Below are 24,475 nucleotides of genomic sequence, written 5' to 3' on the forward strand. Positions count from 1 at the left end.
TAGAGATTATGTGGGCTAAAAAGTGTTGGTTGGGTCGGGAGAAAGAGCAGCCAGCGGGGATGAGTGGGTTTGGGTGGGAAAACGCGAGTCCGGGCCTTATGTACCACCTCCCACTTTCTCCTACAGCCGACAGAGAGAGGAAGAGGAAGAGCATAAGTAGTGGAAATTCTCTCTCCGCGTGAAGCAATTGTGGGTGGATGGGTGGCGTAACACCAGCCGATTGCCATTGCAATCGTTGAGTGGCGCTCACGATCTGTGTGCTTGGGGAATAATGAGCCTGCGTAGTGGCGGCCAGCGTTTCAATGAGAGGCAGCGAAACGTTGGACACTCAGAGTGACGCTTGGTATGTACACAGCAAAACGGTGACGTCACGGTTGGAGTCATCCAAACATTAGATCATCGTTAGATTCGTTGGGGATAGTAATGAGACAAAAGCCGCTCAATGTCGTTTCACTATCAGCACACGAACACATATACATGAGATTCAACTTTAATAAGTTATTTTGATACCGGTCAAACTATTCGATTGCGCGTCAAACAGTTCAGGATACAGATGAAAGGCGATGCTTGGCAGATCTGCTGCATATCTAATTGGTGTTTCTTCCGGAGATACGATACCTCATGGATGCGTGTAGTAAAGGTGGTCTAGAATGGCTGACTGCATGCTCTGAAAACTGACAGCATACTGACTCACAAAGCATAGAATCCGCGTGGAGAGAAGAAGCGACCCAACCGGAGGAATTGGGAGCGCGAGAGCAACTGGATGAGAGATTTGGGATGACGTCCTGTTAGTGGGGTGGCCAGGGGTAGACTGTTGGACGGGAGGAGAACCGGTGTGTGTTCGGAGAGTCAACCGAGGTTCACGGTTCCGGTTGGAACTGTTTTGAAATCAGAGCAAGAAACGTGGAACAAGGATACGGGTGTGTTATCGTCATCGTTGTCGTCGTCGTCGTCGTGATCGTTGTGTCGTTGTTGTCATCTACGTGTTTAGTTGTTTTCATAAGTTTGTTGTTTGTCCGGCAAGACTTACATAAAGCAAGAAAAGCTAGCAAAGAAGCATCTATATGTGAGTTCTGGGAGCGAGTCCTCCAAAACATAGCAAACGAACATTGAACGGGACGCGCGAAAAAACAACTGGAAAATAAGGAAAAATGTCAATGTTCATAAGAGAAATGAGAAAAATATTACAGGGATCTACTTTACGAGTTAAAGTTTAAGTTACGAACGGAGGGTAAAATAATTTGAACAACAACAAACAAAACTATCGAAGCAGCGAAACTACACACTAGGAGGACGTTAACACGCGTTTGTTATTTAGTGATATTGGATCAAAACAAAACAAAAACTGGTGTATCGTGTGCGTGTGTGTATCTCGAAGTGAGTGGAGAATCTACCGGCTGAAGAAACACAGGAATAACAACACGTTGTGTGTAGTCTCCAAAGCATTCGGGAACGGTCTGTGAACCCGGTCTCTTGTAGGTTCTTGTGCATTCAAGAACTGCATTCGCTCTCAGCGGCTCGGCATCATCGTCACACAAGGGAGGATAGAAATGCACTTTCGGTCAGGCTTGCATCTCGTGGATGTCGTGCTAAAGGGATAGTCAAAAATCAACCACAGGCGCGTGAGCGTGTGAAACGAACCCATAACGTTGCACCGACCGGAGGTTGTGTCACGCACGCACGTACGCACCCCATTGTTGTGGTTTCCGTTCGTGGTTTTGTCCTGCGAGCCTCGAACTGGGGCCTCCAATTCCCCACTGGAGCATGTTTCAGCAGCTGTAGAGCTCCGCGCCATCGAGAGTTTTCCCCGAGAATACCATCAACCCGAATCGAGCCAGAAGTCAAATTAACAACAACAAAACACTAAAACCAAGAAATCACATCAAAAAGTGCCTAACCACAAGTTCTTTGTTCTCGGTGTTGAAAAGTGTTGTTTTCTTCCGTTTTGACGTTCCCCAACAATCCTTGCTCTTGATGTGAAACATCTGCCGGCAGTTCTCACAGATAAGTGAGGCCGATACTCGAGGATATCAATTGTTATCACTGTTACCCCCCGCTCCGAAGGGATCCAAACTTTATATATCATTCACGAACTGACCAGACTAAAGAGAGTCTTCCGGAAGCTTGTAAAGCTCGGAGGACGTAAAACACAGGAATCGTCCTAGGCCCAGCCAAAAACATAAAAAAGCAAAACAAAACCCAAAAAAAACATTTGCTCGTATCTTGTAGTCTTGTCTTAATTTAATGTCCCCCGGTGACTTTGGCTCGGGCAATCCTGAAGTCACGCGCTGTGTTGCGAAACAAACACACCGCCAGATTCCGGAACGACGGAACACAAAAAAAAAGTTTAGATGTGGAAATTGATTTTCTCGTTCTGTTTTCTTGATTCCGTGGTACAGTGGAAGTAGACGAAAGAAAAGGAAGCGGGAGACGGAGTGAAAACCCAAAGCCCAAGCAGTTGGTGACCTAAAGCGACGAACAAGTGGAAAAATACAAATTTAATTTCAAGTTTATGTGTTGAGAGATCTTGCGGATAGTCAAAGTTTTGGGTCCGAATTCGGACAGTGGAAGAAGAAGAAAGGAAAACATCGCTATAAAGTGGAAAAAGATTGAGTTGGTCGCTGCTAGCCGCAAGGAAGTGGATTGAAGGATTCCGATACACCGTAAGTGTATAAAAGTGCAAAGAAAAAGGCAGACACGTGGAAACGAATTTTTCCTCCTCGGCCAAAGTTTTATTGTTTCGCTCATCTATCAACCCACGAAGAGAGAGGACGGAATACCGGTAAGGAATTGGAATTTTTATGATAGATGAGGAATTGTTCTGAAATTCTCCGAGTTTACAGTGAAGAAAAACGGAACGGGGTTTCGGTGAGGGATACGAGAATAGGAGGCTTGTGGGGGTGAGATTGTGTTCGCCGTATTGTTTATGTTGAGACCGAGATTGAAAGTTTCGCTTTAATTTTGAACACGCCTTTTCCCGGACACGGCTCGAGAGTAATATCCGAAAATCGTGCTCTGGAGTAATAAGTTATAATAATAGTTGCACTAACAATATCATCTGCGAGGGGAAACCATTGGTTGAGAATCGTGCATTCAAAGGCAGTTAGTGTTTCGGCGAGAAAGAAATATTTGGTCGGTCAGCTCCATTAGAAGTCCTGTGTGTGAGCGCGAAGTGAAACAGAGAAAAACATTGTGTGCCCATATTACAAAGTGCAGTGAAAAATATTAATGAGATATTATAATAATAATAACAGCTCATAAATAACGACGCCGGGTTGAAGTTTTGTGTGTGTGTTTAAGTGGTTTTCTAAACGAAGAATAAAACGAGCGAAAGGAGAAGATCTAACGGAAGCAGTCCTCGGCAAAGGAAGGTGGATCGCAGTCGTTTTGTAGAGAAGTTCCTAGCGCGGGGGAAAAACGGTGGTGTGAAGAATCGTGTTAAAGAAATCACAAATCATAAGCAAAAAGCACTCCCTGAGTGGAGCAAACGAAAGGAAAAGTGAGTGTATGTGCTTGTTAGAAGTTCTCCTCTTTCGAAGGGAAACACGCGGTGTGAGTGTGTGGTTTTTCCAGAAAAAGAAGAGATAAAAAATAAATGTGTAATAATAGTGCAATAATTCTCCACTCGCTGTAAGTTTTCCGCTTTTTCTCCATTTAAACATAAGTAATTTATTTCCTTCCACCGTAATGCCCGTTGAAAATGTGAACATTTATGCTGCCCGTTTCCGCCGCGGCGTTTCGTCCGGTGAAAGGGCTCAAATCGGACAAATTCACACAAGTGCTTCGCTTGCTAATATCGCCACATGCTGTTGCTGGCAGTGGGGTGGGATTGAACGCGAAATATAATCCGGGAGACTGAAAACGCGTGTTATAGTCTCGCTCGTAAAGTTGAAGTATATTGGTCTGTGGAATATGATTATTGCCCATCCGGGACCGGGGTGGATTTTGTTGTATCATCTGGGAAAATCCCGCCAGTGGATCTTCGCAAAGTCGGGATGGATTGTGCGCTAGCGGGAATTGATATATTTATCTCGCGTCAATTCATGCGTTTGTGGTTTCGAATCCCCATTCACTTCATCGGAAATATGATTTTTCACATTTGTTTCAAACATGCTTTGAAATATTTGGCTGGTGAAGTTTAAGGATTTCATACATGAATTTAAATTGTTGTCATTATTTTGACATAATAACAAAAAATGTTCACTAGTATAAATGTCACCACCTTTGACTCTATATTTCAAGATACGGTAAAATATTTTGAAATTATTTTGACACATATTACCGGAAGACTTCAATTCTACATGAATATGTCATTTATACTGTATCGAATTTAGAAAAAATATATATTTTCGTGTTTACTAATAGATTGATTTTTTGATTTAAATATTTTCGAACAGTCTCGTTTCCCCCCGATTTTTTTATTGTACATAATAGACGAATTTCATGCCAACTCGACTGGCCGTTGGAAGCACCATCTCAGATAGCAGTGAAACGTTGTGGGTGTAAATACATGGGTCATTGAGGCAACTGTGCGTACTTGAAATATTCGAAAAATGATTAGACTACTTTTTGGAAAAAGCCAATTTTTTTCTTAATTTTTTACAAAAATTTATAATTTAAATACTATGATAGCTACAAAAATCTTGTCAAAGAATGAAACGTAGGAAATTGTTCAAATTTTTACAAAAAAAGAAATTATTTTGGTTTTCATTAAAATGTATCAAAGAATTACTTGGAAAATTCATTGAAAAAAAAATATTTTGGAAATAAAAATTCATTTTTCTCGAAAACATATGCTTTTAAAATTCAGAAAAAATAGATATAAATAGCCCTTGAAATTTCCAACAAGTTTTCCATACATCGGACGATGGGCACATTTACATGGTAAAAGTTTTTCGAACAACAACTTGTTCATTTATTTTCTTCGGAAAAATACTATTAATGTTTAATTCGTAACGTTTTTATGTATAAATTATCGCAATTTATATGCTTTGCTAACTTTTCTCTATTTAGAAACATGTCAAGAACATGTCAAATGTGAGAATTTACACAAAAAATGTAACAAAAATGTTACGAGCAAAACATTATTTTTTTTTAGGAGTCTTCATACACAAATGGCTTATATTCCAAAAACTATATAAGATAGAAAGTTGATGTCTTCGACAAAAGTTTATATTTTAACAATATCTAAAACTTTGTCGAATACACTATATCGCTATCTTGACTTTAAACAAAATTACGATAAGTTGTATTTTTTTCGAAGAAAAACATCCATCTTCCGATGTATGGACGACTTGTTGGAAATTGTAAGGGCTATTCATATGTATATTTTTAGGAATTCAAAAAAAAAAACGTTTTTGAGGAAAATGAATTTTAATTTTTAAAATAACTTCTTTGTCAGCGAAATTATTTTCCAAATTTTTGGTATTTTTTTTGCGAAAATTGGAACAATTTTCTACATTTTGTCCATTGACAAGAATGTTGTAGGTGTCATAGTTTTTAAATTATAAATTTTTGTAAAAAATTAAGAAAAAGAATGTCTTTTTCCAAAAAGTAGTCTGATTCTTTTCCGAATATTTCAGGTATTCAAAGTTGCTGAAATGACCCATGTCTTAACACCCACAACGTTTCACTACTATCCGAGATGGTGCTGCCAACTCCTAAGGCGAGTTGGCATGAAATTCGTCCATACATTCTTGATTGATAACAAACTCCAATTTTAATTTGTGATTAAATGAAGTAAGAAGGTTTTGGGAATCACATGTTTTAAGTTCAACTCATTGCTTTGTGGTGAACTACGTTTTTCGTTTCGTTGTCTGGCACGTAAATATACAAGAATGAAGGCTTCCTAATACGCGAGCATGCCACATATAATTGGCTGGCGAAAAACGTGAGAATCCAAGATTAATCCCACATATTTCAAATCACGTTGTCCTTATGTTTAATTTATTATCATGGCGAATGCAGGATGAACCGGAAATTTAATATCTTTGAGCTCGAAAGGTAAATCCATTAAGGATTAGTGTAATTTGCCTTTGATTATCGTTGCTTGGATGACAATTTTTTTGAGTTATGTTCATAAAATCGGGGTTTTCAAAAACATTTTTTTTTGCTAAGTGTTTTAAAACTGCAAGGAACATCGAACTGGGGCCTCCAATTCCCCACTGGAGCATGTTTCAGCAGCTGTAGAGCTCCGCGCCATCGAGAGTTTTCCCCGAGAATATCATCAACCCGAATCGAGCCAGAAGTCAAATTAACAACAACAAAACACAAAAACCAAGTAATTCGAGATTTACTGTTATCATGAAAAATTTGTTTTGTCGAAAATTTACCTTTTGGCACCCGATTTTTAACAACAATTTTTTTTTTGAGATACAGTAAATATCAACGTTTTATGCGATTTCAAGACATTGGGCATAAAAAAATGCTCTCAGACAAATGAACAATTCTTTTGTGATTTTCGCGTTTAAAAAAAATCAAACATTAAACAGTACAACTTGGCATATTCTCAATATCGTATAAAATGTCGATCGAAACATACATTGTGTACATCTTATTTATCATTTATCGCGAGTTGTATTTGGGTTTATGAAACATCGGTTCTATGATATGCACTATCGTGAAATTTAACTAATCAACATCATATATGCATATTAGGCAGATGCAGGGCAATGTGCAATGTCAATCAATCAAATGATCTTGGTTTGTCCAATTTGGGGTGTTTTTCCGTAAATGCTAGTAAATGCAAATCGATTTTTCTTCATGAAAATCACACATAATCGATACGAGTTTGGGTTTGTTGAAAAGTCCCAAGTCTCTAGTTGCTAATACTACCATAAGGTGTTGAAATTATTCAAGTTTTTATGTTTTTTAACGATTTTCCTTAAAGAAGAATTATGATCATGGTTTGACCACCTCTGATCATGGTTTGCCCAAAAAAATGATCATGGTTTGTCCGGTTTTAGAAACCTCCATTTTTGAATGAAAACATTCGAATTCACAATTAGATGTTGCATTTATCATTGCTTGTGTCATCATATTGATTCATTCATAATTTAGGCTTTCTTCAGAATATTGCCTTTTCTTGGGCATTTTAGAAGTGTTCACCTCAACATAATCAACACAGTAAAACCATACTTCTGCTATGCGCGAAGCACACCATAAACAAACATAAACAAACTGCAGCGCGCCAAGCGGTTGCCATAGAAATCATGTGGACAAAACAACATTATTGAATTGGACAACTCATGATCAGAATTGAGTTCATCAAAATGCGTTAATTTAATGGTTTAGCTATGTAAATCCGTTACAAATGGTGGGCAAGCATGATGTTTACAATATTTATAAGTGTTGTAATCCAGAAAAAGTCTGAATACGTGCCAAATAATCATCTGGTGATCGATTAAAAGTTAACTCGAATGAGGGGCGCATTGACACAAATAGAAGGTGTATTTTATAATCCTTTAAAACATGTGATTTCGTAAAAATATACTATCAAACTACTATAAATCATGTAAAAGGCAATTTCATTTATAATTTTCGAAACATTCGAAGGCCTTATTTGACACGGGAGCGCTGAATTAGAGCATTCAAAAAAGTGGGCAAACCATGATCATATTTTCGACTGGACAAACCAAGATCATTTACCCTACTGCGAAAAATCGTGTTGCATGCTGTGGAATATCATTCAACAGAAAATAATAAAAAACAGTATGAAATAAAGCGTTCAACTGAAGCATGGCAGCGAGAGGCTAAACACAAGCGTTCGAAATTCTGCATTGTCTCATGGGGTTTAGTGATATTCAAAAACAAAGCACTATAGAATTACTAGATGGCTCTAGTGTGATTATGTCACATTGTCCAACCAAGCCTTGATTTTTGGTTCGGTTCGTGAAACCAAGTATTTGGTTCGTTTGATCCAGACATTTCCAGACTAATGTCATTGCGCGTCGTTTCCAGTATATGTCGAAAAGTTGAAGCGTAAACAACATAGTTTTTTGCCACTTCGAATATGTCGAAAGTCATACCAACGAGAGTGTTTTTGCGGGGATGGTACTTGATTACTTCAATATGAAGAAAAAAAGCTGCGGAAAGCCATCGCATTTTGGTGGAAGTTCATGGTGACCATGCTCCAACTGAGCGAACGTGTCAGACGTTAACCACGTAAGCACGGTTTAAAAGCGGTAATTTTGACTTGGAAGACGAAAATTTGAACCCAGATGATTTTTGAAATATCTTTGCATGACACACAAAATTGTCTTTAAATGTAATCATCATGAACAAAAATGAGCAAACCATCACGATATTTCTAAATCATGTTTGATAAATCACACAAACAACTGTTTTCACATACTTTGAAATGTATGTTTTCACTAAATTAAATGTAGGATGTAGGAAAAAAAATTATAGGAGGTTGTGTTCAAGACACGACCGCGTTGTTGACGTAGAATTACGCTGTAGTTTAATTCAAGTCGCTTGTAACTGCGGATATTATTTTATAATGCTACGAATAATACGTTTGATGATTCATTCTTGTGTTTGCAGAACAATACATGCTCGAAATGAGCGCAGCTGTCATCCTTAGTGGAGAAAGTATTGCTACTGGCAAGCGAAACCAAATCACATACAAAATTTCAGAACGGCATTTACTTTCTTGGTGACTAAATAAACGAAATAAACTCTATCTGTTAATCTCAACAACCTCCTAGTTGAAAGCAGTTTTGCGACTGACACGCAAGTCCAAATAGATTAATAACTTAATATAACTTATTGAATAACTTGGTATCCCCAAAAAATTGTTTGGTTCACAACCCTAAGATCTGCTTCACCATAGCGTCAGTTTCATGCATTGATGACAGAAAACAAACAATGGAAAAAGGCTGAATATTTACCGCATTACTAATTCCCTAGCGTAAATATTTCCCTCCCGCTATCTCCCCTCCGTGTTTATATTTATCATTACGACTGCATAATTTGCAACACCAAATAATCGTCAATCATAGCGTAAAAGCAATAGCGATTGTTGCATCGTTACAGGGCCAGTGCACACGGGAGCAGATAGAAATAGGGTTTCAGCGTAGCGAAGATGCACTATTGTCACGTACGGGTTATGAAGCACGCACACAAATATCCATATAAATATAGCTTGAAGCAACTAAAAATACACACACTTATCTCCGTTTATCGCTCTTCTCAACAGAAGCTCTTTTTGTTAATATTGCCAGTCTAGATTAGCTTAGCTGTCATCCTTTGTAGAGAGAGTTTTCCTACCGTCATGCGAAACCACATCACTGACAAAATAGAACATTTATTTTCTTGGTGAACTGACGATAGCCTAGCTTGATGATTCCCCACACAATTTTGTAGCTCAGAACTTTAATGCAATGGCGAAAGTTTGATGCAATGATTGCAATGCCAGAGACATCAGCGAGTGAGTAATTCGGTCGCGTTCACAGCTCAATCCGAAACGAAGACATGTGATGACGCAAAACAAAGAAGAACAAGTGATATTCATTGCTTTGAAAACAGAACGATACAGAAAGTTTGCCTTCCTTCCTTGCTTGAGACTTTAAACTTCTTCAGTTCATTCGTCTTTAACCTTCAAAAAGTCCCTTGGAAAATTTTACTTTATCCATAATATAACTCCTCCACCCCCATTGCCTTTAGAAAGGCATTCGATTCCTCGCCGTCCAGCTCGCCCAGCAACGATGTTGTTCAGTCGATTTCCTCACGAAGAATGAGAGTTTACCTCAGTGAGATCCACTGTTTATACTCTAGGCAAATATTCCCCTTCGTTCTCCTTCGTTTCTTCTTTGTTCACGGAGATTTCACATCTTACGATTCCTCATTAGTTGCTCGTCGATAAGTTGCTCGTTATTGACAGCTCTGTTCGCGAAAGCACACAAATGGACAGAACAAATGTATGAGGCAATGGGAATGCTTCCAATTTTCATCAATTTAAACCATATACAGGCTATGGGATTGTAATGTATACAAATCTTAGGGAATTTCCAATTGGTTTGGTATGTAAATCGCCAAAATCCGTTCGCGGCAAAAATAGTTATTAACGTTAACTTTATTTCATAAAAACGTGACCTGTTTTCTGATTTGGCCTAGTTCTACGTCAAAAGAGCGCGCATTGGAGAATTAATGCACGAATACTGGGAGAACATGCTCACCGAATAAACGGTTTCTTCTCTTCGTTGGTGGGCATGAAGTGAATAGATTGATGGAATCTCTCATTCATACAAGCTGTTTCTTTGAGCTTTATAGTTTCTGAGAGAAACAGCTGATGAGAATATTATACTTCTCCTGGGCCATCCAACACCTATGATTGGAAAATATAGAATTTGGGCGCCTTACAAAATAACATTCGTAGCACTTTTGTTATTCAATATCTAAAATACAGAACGATTACAGTTCACTGAGGGTGAACTAAACTACGTACTGACGTAGTTGTTACCTCAGTGTTTAAGAGCACAGTCAAGATAAATCCATTCTCGCTTAGGGGGTGCGTATTAAACACTTCTCCAATAGTTCAGGAATAAAAACGGGACACGTAAGCAAAAAAACACAGAATGATTTTTTTTTTTGGAGAATTTCATGGATAAGAGGAACCGGAAACAAAGCCAAACAATCGAACAATCGAATAATCGAACTACATCGAATTTTATTTCGTTCATATTTAGATGCTAAAGAGACTTTGCGAAGCAAATCAGGATTTTTAGAAGTTTTGTCATAAAAATTGTCACATTCCACATCGAATTTTTCTCCACTACAGAAAATTCTGTGGCGAACCAACTTATCTCTGATAGATTAGGTAGTTGCTTAACGCATGGGATTTCAAATTAATCTCGCAGGACATTTCTCCTTTGGAAGAAAATAGGAGCGCAATCCGTCAAAAATACTCCTCGCGATAAAAGATCCAAGATTTCAAGATTTCTTTAATCATTGTATTACCATGCTCAAGCAATTTAACATACTGTTCAACTCTTCAATTGTGTATGAAAATGTTTGTAAACTTTCACAGCGAAGCTTTCAATATCGAATGCCAAAAAATCGATTTTATGTCGATGGTAGCTGTGTAAAATGTCTGCGAATACAATGAGTAAATTTTAAATCCAAGCACCCCTGGCTTCTTTTAATGATTTTTTTGTTTGTGTTGTTTGTGCTCAAAACTAAACGTCACAATGTAGTCATCGCTATCCACCGGCTCTGCTTAGCATCTTTCTCGGAAGGTATCTGAAAAACAAAAAAAGGAAAAATCACAATGCATTGGTAAAACATACGACTGGTACCGTCATCAGGGGCAAATTGATCATACGTACTAATGAAAACAAACTGGATTATTTGAAAGTGTTTTTTAATAAAATTTAGATCTTTTTTTATAAGACACGATCAATAATCATCTGTAAGCCTTTTTCGTCAGTGTTTTTCATCGAAAAACTTATTAAATTGCGTAATGATTTATCTTTTTGTGAACAGCATTTGAGAGCCTTGTAAAGAAACACATTTTCAACAAATCAAAACGATATACATAGACACAAAACATATTAATTCTCACTCAGTTGATTGAAATAGTAATCAAATAGTTAAAACAAGTGAGAATAATCGATTTTACGAAAAAAAAAAGTACCATGAAATAGAAATTTTTAGCTTGACTAGACAACCAATGTTGCGGCTTAGTTTTCTCAGAAACGGCTGAACGAAATTGAATGCAACAAGTTTCAAGTTTTGGCGGGAACATGTTTTGGGACCATAGATTCGAGAACCTAAAACAACATAAAACCCGTCATTTGTAGTATCAAACTTCATGATTTTTAGAAAATAGCTTTTTCGTGATTAATTCAAACCTATATGACCTTATTGACGCGAATCGGATATGTTCCAGAAAAGGTTTCCGATGGAGGTGACTACTTTATGACCAGAACCAAATCCCATCATTTGACATATCGAACTTCATGGTTCGTCAAAATTAGTTCATTGGTGCCCATTTCAAGGGTTTTGGTCACATTAGGATAACTCGTACGGTCTCCGGATGACCTGCAGCTCAAACTTTAGATCGAGATATGAGAAAGACACGACTACTGCTTCAGATGGCTGCAATTAGATTAAGTATCCCCAAACCCTAGAATTACGATTTATATGACCAGAGGCAAACCAGATTTGACCAGATTTTTCAAAAATTCGAAATGATGTATCGCTTTCCATTACGATGAAGAGGGCTCAAACTCAAGGACATCCAGATTTGTGCCGAAGCATATGGAAAACCATAGAGGTAGAGCGCCTGGCAGAAGAAAATTTGAATTTTTGCAGCACTGTGTCATTGCAAATAATGACAAAGAAATAAATATTTTTGCTTTACACTCAAAATACTTTACAAGTTGACAAAACGACGGAACAATCCATAAGGGTCGAAAAAACGGGGTTTTGAAAAAAAATATATGTGTCGTCATTTTGTTGTGGCGGCCATTTTGAATTTGCATTTTTCATAAACAACTGTGTTCTACTAGTTAATCGCTTTCGTTTAATATCCATATTGATGGAGTTCTGAGAAAGTATGTTTTCTACCATTTTGTAGCGACTGCCATCCAGGATTGTTGTATTCTACTAATCAAGCCCTTTCATTTGATACTCATATTGATGGGGTTCTGAGAAAACATGTAATCCACTTTTTTTTTGTTGACAGCTAGGTACCATGTTTGACACTAAACTAAATTGACACAATAGTAACTATCCGTCACATCAGTTCAACATGCAAAAAATGTCATTATTTTTTGCTTAATATTGAATGTAATGAAAAAGTGTCCTTGTAAAAAAGCGTCCGGATTCAGAAGCATCACTGTACAACCATAATAGCATAACAACGTACAACCATAATGGGAGCATATAAGCTCTGCTTTCCAGCTTTGCAGAGATTTCCTACAACCATAATAGGAACAAGGTAGCTTCCGATATTGCGATAATTGCACGTAGATGAAAAATTGTACCAAGTATGGTAATACAAAAATAGAAATAAGCACTATAAAATCGTATAAATTGGTCGAATCACAACATCAAGAAGGTTCCATGAAGCTCTTACACGAATTCATCATGAAATCTAAAATTCAATTATGATTTGGTACATTGTTTGCTTTGCTTTTTTAGACCAACACATAGTTTAAGTTAGTATAAGGTAGTTAGTTCCCCTTCCCTTGTCCATCCTTTTGTATGCGAGAGTGAAAGCTATCGAATGTTTGGAAAGTATGTGTGTGAGTGTGTTTGGAACTAACCCCGAGTAAGCCGCGGGTAATCGTTTCCTCAAAGCTATTTTTTATTATTAAGTTTATGTTATGTATATACTATAATGGTTGATTGGCCGAAATTTTCCCTATGGGACAGTTGAGCCTAATTTATTTTAATAAAGGAAAAAAAACATGAAGAAGGTTGTATTTCTATTCCTTAGCAAAATGCTAAGAAGCAAGCATCAATGGGACACACTATTTTCAAACTACATTTTTCAACAAAAGAACGATGTTTTGCATGTAATCAAGTACCAAAATCGGCAGAGAAGAGTTTTCTGATGTTTAAAAATCATTTTAGAGCCTTTAAAAATAATATATGTTTTCTAAACTAATAAAAAACTCACTCGTATTACCATAATAGGTACTATTGCGATGATAGGTACTTCTACCTTACATAGCCTGAAAGTTTCGAGAATATCAGATTGACGGGTAAACTGATGAAAGTGATATGATCTGATCACTAAATTGGAATCAACAACTGCAGGCGGCTTGTTGCCCAAACTTAGCTCCGTCCGATTACCGTTTTTCCATCGATGGGACACGCACTCAATGCATACAAGAATGTGCGACATTCATCAATTGCCTGAAAAACTAGGGAAAATGTGCAGTTTCCATTGCTCATTACTTTGATTAAACATATTTAAACTATTCAATAACAATGAACGTCAGTTTTCTATGAAAAATTACACACAATCACCTGGTACTGTGGATTTTGGGCTTTCATTATTAGTCGATTTTAAACATTAAGTTCCTTGTACTGCCATCAAATGAATCGTTAGAAGCTAACGATTAACAAGAAACGAGCAGAATTGCCCAACGAGAGATGTGTTGGTCTCCATTAGGACAACACTAGGCCTTACACGTTTCTAGTGACTCACCAGTAATTTCGGGAGCTTGTTTGGGAGATTAGAATTCCGATCTGGGCAACGTCCGTTTCCTATCTATGACGAACTATTTTGCTGGTTGAAGAGTGTATCTCGAGAGAAGCTTTTGAAAATCGACTAGTTTTAAATCACTATGGAATAGGGGTTTCTTCTGAAATCCTTTATATGTGTGAGATTTGCTATAGATGACATAGTAGAGCTCGACATTTAGAGCCTCCTACTGTTATATTTTCCTAAAGTTCACAAATGATGTTAACCTAGTTTTAACAATAAAACTAAACTCAAAACGAAGGCCACCTACGACTAAAAATTCCACTCGCGTTACCAATCGTAATAGGAATTCAATTCCAGCGAAGCAAAATATCACAATTTTAAAGCTCCAGCCGTGTGTGCAAACACATGGCTCTGGGGAAATCCTCTAGATTTCTCGGATTTTTTTCCCATTCGCTGAGTGCGGCTCATCGGTTCTCGTGTACTTTCCTAGGTTCGTGTGTGATACCACATGCTCCCCAATCCCCAATATCCCTGCCGATCGCCGAATCATCATCATCCGACACATATTCGTGCACTTAAAGCACAAACGACATTAACATTCAGTCAGGGCCGTCGCGAACCTCGAGAGAGCGAAAACACACATCCCTCCCCCACAGGCGGCACACAAACCATTATACATAAACCCGGTTTATCCGAGACGAACTAGAAACGAGAAAACACACGACTAAAGGAAGAGCAGCTCGAAAAAGGAACAGGAGAAAAAAAAAGAATAAAATATATATACCAAACTATGAGAATAAATTGGGGAATGGAACGAAACATGAGAATCCAGAAGGAAAACGAATCGAGAGCTCATACAAATGAGTATATGTGTACATCGGCGGGATGTCGAGTCCTGTGGAGTACCGTGTTGGGCCAGGGTCGGATCTAGCTAAAGTAGCGGGAGAAGGCACATGAATGGATTTGTTTCGCCTTCTCTTCCGCGGTCTGCTATATCACTGCTTCCCCAGATGATGACTTGGCTGGGAATGCTCTTTGACCGGCTGACGGCGAAACTACATCTGACTGTGGAAAAGTCGAAGAGCCGGCTGCTGCTGGTGATACGAATATATGTGCACACGTACAGCGGCGCAGATACAGCCAGCGGTCCGTAAGGTTGATGTTTCTCCACAGCCCAAAGTGACGAAGCGGTTGCAAGGAGTAGTTTTATATTTATCAATAATTCAAAGCGGCAAAGCGGGATGCTGGGAAATGAGAAAACAGTGCCGGCCGTGAGTGGAAATGATTCCCGGATAGATGCGGAAGTGGGGAAGCAGGTTTGCATCAGCGCTGGCAGCAGGAAAGAGCGTTTCAATTTTCTATGTCACTCCATGATGAACTACTTTCTGGACTTTTTGACAGTTCGGTTGGAAACTTTTCGATCGAACCAGCACGATATCGGCTTGCAGCAGAAGCCGAACGAAGCGTTTTTGTTTTCTGTTAGGCAGAAGATAAAATGCGACTGAGAGTGTTAGTTTGTGGTGGATGTCGTTTGTGAAATAACTAGTTTACTTGTCTGTTGGCTAGAAAGAGCACTGAATGTCGTTCCTGATTTAGGCTATTCAAAAATAGAACTAAATAACGAAATGTGTGCTCTCAATTCCATTTGTTTCCCAGAGCAGAATCAAATGGTGCTGATGTAAATTTCAATGATTTTCAGAAGTTTGATCAGGATGCGGTATCATAAACAGAACAAAATTATAACTAATGCTAACTTTCAAGCTGCGAAATAAAACATTCATTTCTCTTCTAGGAGTGAAAACTTTTTTTTTATCTTTATCATGGAAGCTGTCAGTCTTTGGCTAGCCACCGCTTTTGAGCTTCAATTTGAATTCCTAGTGAATCTTTCCAATAGACTTCCAAGATGGGGGAATGTGAAGCGATTTTTCTTAAAGCCCAATAGTTAGTGCATTTCTCAAAATATAATAATAGAAATATTAAGCTAATATAATATGATTATTGTGTTTATTTCACATCATAAAACTCTCTATAAGAGGCTCACTAGATGCATTCTTTTTCAAGACATATTTTTAAAAATTATTGACTCGCAGTTCTTCAACTACGATTATTTAAAGGGACGGGGTTGGTTTCCAAAATTATTTTGAAAGGAACTGGCAACACGATCGATAGAACAAAATTATATATGTTTGGCTTAGATCAGATGATTGTAACTATATCAAATAAAATATTGGATTCCATTCAATATTAGTGGATTTTTACCACATTCTATATTTGAGAGATCTTCTAATGCGATAAAATTTTAGGTTTTCGACACTCACATGGAGACCTTATTACTGTTAATCTTTTCCATTGCCAGCATTTAAGATTGTTTCGCAAAAAAAGGGCGAATGAACGAATGATATTTAGTATTGCTGCAAATTGTGTTCCAGTATAAACTTTATTCTCATTCGGTACGTTTCCGGTTCCGGTGATCGAATCCTTCTCATATCGATTCCAGATTAATTGTATTTACGCCAATTCACCATAGGGCATTTCCACGCCAAATCGACCGACCGCTGACCCGACCGTCTCCGATTTTTTTTTTTTTGATACTTGGTACTTATGACGGAAATTACCTAAAATCACAATTTTCTTTATAATATGATCAATTTTAATTACGGCTGGTTTTTGAAAAGGGCAACTTTAAAATTATTGATCTTTCTTTCAAACAATAACTCAAAATCCAATTGTCTGATTGTCTGATATGATGTTTGACAAAGTTGTTAGAAAACCAATTAGCTATTAAAGAAAAATGATATTTAAAATACATTGTTAAAAATCTTGCTCGAAAATTGAATTTAATATTAAAAACTTCTATTTCTCAAAACATCCACCCTTTGATTTTTTTTGTATATTTCTATTGGAAAGTCCTTCTAATTAAACAAAGTTTGATGTATGCTGGTCTCACCAAAATGGAGATATACTTTTTTGAAAATCTATGAAATTAAAAAAAAAAGTATTTACAGGGTATTGAAAAAAATCTCCATTTTGGTGAGACCGACACGGCACCAACATACGTCGAACATACAAAAAAAAATATACAAAAAAAATCGAAGGGTGAGTGTTTTGTCATATAAACGTTTTGACGTGGGACTACGTCTAACCGGAGTATATGGGGGGTAAAATGAAAAACTAAACACAGAACATGCAGGAAAAATTGAAAGATTCCGAATTCTTATAACTATAACGTTTCTTACTGGATCGGAAAGATGTTTGCATCAATTGATAGGGAATATTTCTACGCATCTATTGTAATTAATAAAATGTTATTTTTCATTAGATAAACAATTGAATAACTGTAATATGTAAAGCGTTATCTAAACGCCCTAACTGCCTCGTTTTGACTGGCCCGATTTACGGTTTCACCAACACGGCCATCATAGCCAAGCAGCCTTGAGGAAATCGACATTGCAAATACATGAAAGTATGGGGGCTTTTGTTCTCACCGAAATGTGTTCCCTAACACAGAATTCAAAAACAAGCATTGTTAGAGAAATCGGCATTGTAAATACATGAAAGTCGGGGGTATTTTTGTTCCGACTGAAATATGTTTCCCTAACACAGACTTCAAATCCATGAAGCATGGGGAAATTGGCATTGCCAATTCATGCAAGTCGGGGGTTTTTTTTCCGGCTGAAATGTGTTTTCCTAACACAGACTTTCAATCCAAGGTGTCTGGGGAAATCGGCTTTGCAAATGAATGCAAACTGCGAGTACTTTTGCACTCGCTTGCCTTTGTGCAGACTAGAACACGGTCTTCCAAACTTAGGAACCTGGGAAAATCGTGCAGAAATCGTGAACTTTCAAGTTAAAAGCCTCTATAGAAGAAAAGTAGGAGTTGAAGTTGTTGATTCATCTAAGCCGGGGGGTACTTCTGCACCCGCATATTTTTTTGCACTCTGAAAAGTGTTTACCTAACACGGATTACAAAAGCGGGTACGAATACAAGGCTTTGGGTCGATTATTCAAGATTGCATTGAAAGATATGTCTTCATATCTTCTGCTCACTGAATTTCTGGGCATACCATTTGATGATAACCATTTGCTGCGATAACGCCTTTTGATTAAACAGTATGCGTTCGAAGTACATGTCAAAATCATAACTTAGTGCATCAAATCAAGCAAATTCGTGGTTCGGGAAGTACGTACACTTGAGAGATGCAAAATTCAGAGGGAAATGTAAAATAAAATAATCGTTTGATAATTCTTCCGTTCACATATTTTGTCCTAGGCATCATATCAAACGTAAATGGACTGTCATTGAATTTACTTGTAACGAAGAACATAATCTATCACAATGCATCAATTGACCTTGTATGGCACATTTATTCAATCTCTTCACTCACAAAGCAAATATATTGAATTCAATTGATTTCGGAAATTGTTTCATTCAAACAAAAAAATTATCAATACAAACAAATGATTGCTAAGGTACGGTAGTCCCACGTTAACCTTGCGGTTATATCATAGATATAACCTACCCGGTTTTTAATATTAAATTCAATTTCTGAGTAAAATTTTTAACAGTGTATTTTAAATGTCATTTTTCCCTAAAAGCTAATTGGTTTTCCAACAACTTTTTCAAACATCATATTCAAGACTGATATCTGGATTTAGAGTTACGATTTTTTGAAAGAAACATCAATTATTTTTTAGCTTTTCATCATAAGTACCGAAGTTTAAAAAACAGAGAGGGTCAGGTCAAAATATGCTGTTTATTGGTCGATTTGACGTGAAATTGCTCCGTAACAAAAAAAAATACATTGAATTATTACGAAGTATCAGCTTGAATTAAAATACGGGGATTAAACTGAGTTCATATTCAACACACAAAAGCTATTTAAATTTTCTTAAAAAAGCTGGCCACTGTCAATAATAAGCGTGGGTTTACTTTCAGAAGAAGTTATAGAGTTTTCACTAAATTGAAGAGATCTAGTTCATACTCTTCGATACTCCACAATCTTATGAAAACGAAAGTTACGAATCGTTCATTCCGGGGATACGCATAGCATTTTGCACTTTTGGTGCAATTTGCGACGAAGTGCTCCTTTTATTTACTCGAACCTTCAATCGTTTGGTTGAAAAAATTGGCTTAACGTATCAATATCGACTATACTCTTGCCCTTGAGTGAATTTTTCAGGGACCTAAACCTGTGATAATTCACAATATCCGGGTAGTTTAGCTGATGTGATAACACATCCCAGCCAGACTGGAGAAAATTTTCGTTGCATTCATGAAGCGAGTCGTTTCGTAAACGCAATGGAGACGCAATCCGTTCAAGGTTTTTCGGTCAAATTGTGTGACACTGCCACAATAACTAATTCCTGCCGCTTCATTTCTTCATCAGAATGAACTATTTTTCCGGAAGCTACTGACTTAGATGATTTCCTGTGATTCGAGAATAATGAATGCTTCGAGATCAATTGTGAAAAATTATGCAGAGACACTATATTTTTTTTTCAATTACCTGCAATTCAAATTTTGAACCGTATAAGAATATGACACATTATACATATAAAATATGGCTAATGTAAATCTGTCATCCTAGAAGTAAGATTGTGGAGTGGTAATTGTACCATTAACCTCATTGTTCACTTATTAGATTCGAGGAATCTATACATTTATTTCTAATATTATGAGGCGAAAATCTTATTGGATTCGCAGGTGGAATGTATGCACTTTTAGAATAAAAATTATAAATAAAAATTTATTTTTCCGTATCGTATATTCTACTTAATAGAGGAACACGTTTTTTTCTCTCAAATGGGGACAAATATTAAACCAAAACTGTGTCGAATTGTAACTTAATAATGATTAATAATGATGAGTTTTATGAATTAATTTACATTCAAATATAGTGAAATGTACAAAAATCAAAGAAAATGAGGATTGTTCCAGAAAAATCAGGCAAAATTGAGTGTTTGCCAGGATATTAAGGAACGTGCCGAAAAGTCTTGGAAATCCTGAAAAATCAGGAAGGTTGGCATCTCTGCTTGACACATCAAAACCATTATCACATTTCACATTATAACACATGATTTGTTAGATGGAGTGTGCGACCAGAAATTTTCAATTTGATGAATTTGATGGTTTTTCATCAAATTAAGTATGAATGATTTGAATGTTTTTAACAGGTGATTACTGTGATCATTCAATAATCGTTGAGTGATTCATATGATATAATTCATATCCTTAATAACAAACTTAATAACGAACAATAACAAACTATTCATAAGAAGTAATTGACTGCACAGTATTTCCAGAATGATTTGAAAATATGTGACATTTTAATTGATTATTTTTATTTTATTGGAATGTTGCGAACTCTTTTGGCTTAGGAGAATGAGTATTTTCCGCGAGTGGAAATATTTGTTTGGCTCAAAAAGGGTTTTTGAAAATTACATATGAGGGGCTTAGAATGAAAGGGGTGTAAGTGATTTGATCGATTTCTCTACATCGACTCTCTCTTTTGGTCACAACTTAGCTGAAAATACATTTCCAGCTGTATTTAACAATGTGGAAGATAGGTCAGAGCCTCATCTATCGGATTCTATAGCAAACTTAAATTGGAACGTTTTTGGGTTGAGTTATTAACTAAAGAAAAAGTTGATGAAGAGAAATCGACCAAGTCACTTACACCCCTTGCATTGTAAGCCCCTCATATGTATTTAAGCACGAAACATTGTAGCTTAGAAACCATTGATTGTAGTTATAAAAAAACTGTCTAAGAGTGAGTTGTAGAGAACTAATATGGTCTTGCGAAAAAAATACACACATATATTTTTTGGGTTTATTGAAAACTAGCTTACCCGGCAACCTTCGTCCCGCCCAAAATTTATTTTTCGTTATCACATTCACGTTTTCTTACTAATCGCACGTTGATGAGCCTAATCGCAGACCCCGTTGAATTTACCATTTACTATAAAATTCCTAGTACTTCTACCAAAGCTCATCATTATAATATCAGATTTTTTTTAGACACAATTCTCATTCAAGATTTTACAACCACTTGCAACTAACAAGTTTCTCCATTACATGGAATAAATGTTTAATACAGAAAATGTGAGAGAATAAAGGCAGGTGTCTAAAGGTGTTTATTCACCATAGAAACGTTTTGTGACCCCTAAAACCTTTGCATGCCATTTGGCATTTTCTTGATTAGTTTTCGAGTTATGCAGAAATTTGTCTTTCATTTGTACGGCAGTCAAAGGCAGTCAAAATTTTCCAAATTTCATCTATTTTGATAATAATCGTGTTCAATCATGTAATGATGACGTTTATAAATGTTCCAATGATATAATATGAATGCACAAGTCATTCCAAATCATGGCAGTAAACAAACGCTTGTGGCAGCGAAATTAACAGATTTGAATAATTTACGACAATAAGCCATTTTCACAAGTTGTTCATTTTCATAGGTTTTCACAATTCTCTCTTTGACAACAAGACGATTGGACGAACCGATTTTCTTATCAGGCTTATACTTAAATTGGATCTTGTTTTCGTAATTATTGATTGTATTTTGTTATTAGGGTACCTAAACATAATCTCTGCCACACATGAGGTTTTTGGATTTTGGTTTCGTCGAGTGGTCGAAAGTTCACGTTTTTAGAATCCCATCACTTACCGCAGTGAATCCTGATTTTTCTCAACCATTCCCACTAACAACTATCCCTTCCATGATAAACGCTATAGAGGCGACCCTTCTGGCCTTCGGGCGGCGAATATCATACTAACATTCTTTCCCTTCCCCTGGTGACTGTAAGGACGCGTCCGGCGTCGTTATTGACCATTTAAAGCTCGAATCACCGAAAATTGCACAACGAGAATGATTTGCCAGTCCCAAGCGTTATTCTGTGTGTTCTTTGTGCAATTTGGTTGGTTCAGGTCAGTCACGGAGAGCAACTACGAATTGTGCAGTCTATCCAAGCTCAAGCTCAAGAGGGTGTCATCTTTTTTTTCTGTTTTAAAAACTATAAGAATAATTTTGAAAAATAATCTTAGCTTTAGTATCACTTAGTTTCAGTGTATATCATAGCATATAATCGTATGCTTAGGTTACGGAAAGGTTTAAATAGAATTTCCTCATTCTAAAAAAATTATTTAAATTAATATGTTTTATTCGAGTTTTCGTCGTTCAAATGTTTGACGATTCCGCAATCAGTCTAAAATGTTATTTTTCTTCAATCGCACTGTTCAGTAGCTTCTGTTTCTACAACTTCAACATCGATGTAGACATATTTGGCTTCTTTAGATTTCAAAAGTCCAATCCTGCTTCCTTAGATTTGTACATTATTCTGAACATATATAGCTCGAGAGAGAAAAAATATGCTGGTTTCTCAAATAATCTGATTTAATTTGGATTTTTCAGTTTGTTTTGTTCTACCTAATAATCAATAGTAAAAAAAACAGGTTTGGTCATCGAGTCGTTTAAATGATTCAAAATTAGTTTCACTATTCGGTTTCGGTCGTTGTTGAACATCTCCAGGTTATGTCTAACGACGTATTCCAGAAAGAGCCATCTTGTTGCGGACGAGTTCAATATTTTCAACGGCTTTAGCTTCAATAGTTCATGAATGGAGTTAATATCATTTAATATCAGAAAATTCACTCTAAACTGTGCGAAACATAAATATAAACGTGCAGACCGCAATACGCCTTCCTAACGCGGATTAGACCTAACCCTGTCCGTGTTAGGAAAACAACATGAATATATGGGAAATTAGAAGCTTTTTTTTCAACGCTATTTCCTATTTGCTATTTACTATGGAGAATTTTATAATTAAATTGCAATAGACTGTTAGTTACATTCGATAGGTAGAAAAATATGAGGAATCCTGGAGAGCAAAAAGCATTTAGAATTGGACAATTTTCGTGACGCGAACAATATCTTTTTTTTTCAATTTGTGCTTTTATCTGTTTTTAGTAAGTGCATCAGTAAGAGAAAGGCAAACAGTGTTATTCATTAGTTGTAACGCTAACCGATATGTCAAAATGTAGTGACTCTTCTGACTCAAAATGATACAAATGTAAACTGACCAGACGTCCCGCATTTCAACAGAATGTCCCGCGTAGGATTACGTCCCGCGAAACGTCCCGCATATGACAAAAGGAACGAAGATGTCCCGCGATATCAATATATTACAATATTACAATTTGATCATGTTGATTTTATTAAATGGATGAACCTCAAAATAAAACTTTTATTTGTCAGACTGTTCAAGAGCGCTTCCAATGCATTCAACGATTAATACGTTGAGCTGGTTTCTTCGCACCGACAGTGGATTTTTTGTTTAGAGAGTGTCAACAGTATATAATGATTTTTATAAAAGTCCCCTATTGATCCGCAGGGACCAACGTGAGTCAAACGAAAAGTTCATCTTTGGTCCTCTAGCTCGGTCAAGGCTTAACGTGTTAAATGATACGGAAGAACTAGTGTATGCTGGACAGGAAGAGGCAGGGTTGTTTGATGAAGTATCGAAAATGAAGCAAATGTTCGCCGGAACCTCAATCATGGTTGATGAAAAGATGTATGTCTACATGTTCTTTTATCTCTCCGTGGCTTTAGTAGTCAGATATCTCTCCATTTTGGCCATTCGCTTAAAAGTTTTCTATAGGCCGCAGCTGGGGTATGTTGGAAGGTTGGCAGTCTACGCGACAATGTTTATCTCCAGCCGATCTATTATCCATTCTCCAGTGATCTTTTGGCATAATCGGCTGATCCCCGTTTCGGTATAAAGACCACATCACCTTCGCAAGTTTCGGCAAGCACTTCGTACTCGTTCCCCGTTCACCATATGACTCGAAAGAAGAGCGGCTTGGACATTCCCTTCTCGTCTTTCAGAGAAGGACCTTCTTCGAGAACATGATGTGGATGATATATTCGACATCATCGCTTACATGGAGAACGTAAAGTACCCGGTCCCCGAACATTCGTTGAATTCTAGCATCAAGCACGTCTCGTCTTCCATTATGAGCATGAAAAGAAGATTTGCACTTCTTTCGCCGGAAAGAAGTTTTTCACCAGCACCTGAAGCTACTCCTTCTGGGTGATTGCCTGCTGCTCAGATACTGCCGGTCTCGTCTGCCGCTTCCGCATAAAAATGTCCATTTTGGCCAGATTCTCCTTCACCGTTTGGCCGGTTGTTTCGATCTCCCGGCTTAAGGAGCGCCAGGGAGAGGATGTTGTAAATACCTGATCGGCTATGTCTGGCGGACACAAAGAGTCTCAGGATGTCCAACTCCTTTGCTGTGGGGTGAAGCTGATAGTATAA

At 37.2% G+C, this 24,475-nt stretch overlaps 1 protein-coding gene across 10 annotated transcripts in view; it reads left to right on the forward strand.

The window, feature by feature from the left end:
- The first annotated feature begins 885 nt into the window (after window positions 1–885).
- LOC129768064 (CUGBP Elav-like family member 4) overlaps window positions 886–24,475 on the forward strand; it is a 1,369,849-nt gene continuing 1,346,259 nt past the window's right edge. For 7 of the 10 annotated variants that reach the window (XM_055769466.1, XM_055769453.1, XM_055769463.1 and 4 more), the window contains exon 1: window positions 887–3,630. The gene's annotated coding sequence lies outside the window, so the exon portion shown is untranslated. Of the gene's footprint in view, window positions 3,631–24,475 lie in introns of all 10 variants that reach the window. The other 3 variants (XM_055769451.1, XM_055769460.1, XM_055769465.1) reach the window with 1 other exon arrangement.

This window comes from Toxorhynchites rutilus, chromosome 2, assembly GCF_029784135.1.
Source record: "Toxorhynchites rutilus septentrionalis strain SRP chromosome 2, ASM2978413v1, whole genome shotgun sequence".
In the NCBI taxonomy this organism is placed as follows: Eukaryota; Metazoa; Arthropoda; class Insecta; order Diptera; family Culicidae; genus Toxorhynchites; species Toxorhynchites rutilus.